Below are 507 nucleotides of genomic sequence, written 5' to 3' on the forward strand. Positions count from 1 at the left end.
CAGTTAGGTTAAGAGCTGGACTCAATGATCTTAAAGGTCTTTTCCAACTTAAACAATTCTGTGATTCTATGATTTTATCCACTTCCCTGGGCACTGCATCACTCCTGGAGCAGAGCTGCTGGTGCCTGGGCTGAGCAATGCCTGTGGCAGGTGCCCATGAGCCCAGATACTCTGAATAGCCCTCCCCAGCTCTGGGCAGAGTGTCCCCATCTCCCTCCCTGTTGGCAGTCCAACTGGAAGCCAGATGTACTATTATGTCTCCCAGTAAGAATTTACTGCTCATTAAAAAATAATCTGTGATACAGTTTCCCTGAAGCAACAAAAGAGCATCATCACCCTCTTGCACCATACTAAATGTGGACGCCTAAGCCGCGGCCAGCTGGCAGAGCGCTGCTTGCGAATGCTGATGCCGGCAATATGCCTTTGAAGAGGCTGCAGGCATAGATGAAATGGTCTCACAGGAGTTCAGTAGTCACTTTTTTTTTTTTTTTTTTTTTTTTTTGTACA

The 507-nt window shown here is 46.7% G+C and overlaps 1 protein-coding gene across 1 annotated transcript in view; it reads left to right on the plus strand.

Annotated features, from left to right (window-relative positions):
- Positions 1–507, plus strand: part of LAMA5 (laminin, alpha 5) — a 50,370-nt gene that overhangs the window by 15,119 nt on the left and 34,744 nt on the right. The window lies entirely within an intron of this gene.

This window comes from Haliaeetus leucocephalus, unplaced genomic scaffold (genome assembly GCF_000737465.1).
Source record: "Haliaeetus leucocephalus isolate CR32 unplaced genomic scaffold, Haliaeetus_leucocephalus-4.0 Scaffold273, whole genome shotgun sequence".
Lineage (NCBI taxonomy): Eukaryota > Metazoa > Chordata > Aves > Accipitriformes > Accipitridae > Haliaeetus > Haliaeetus leucocephalus.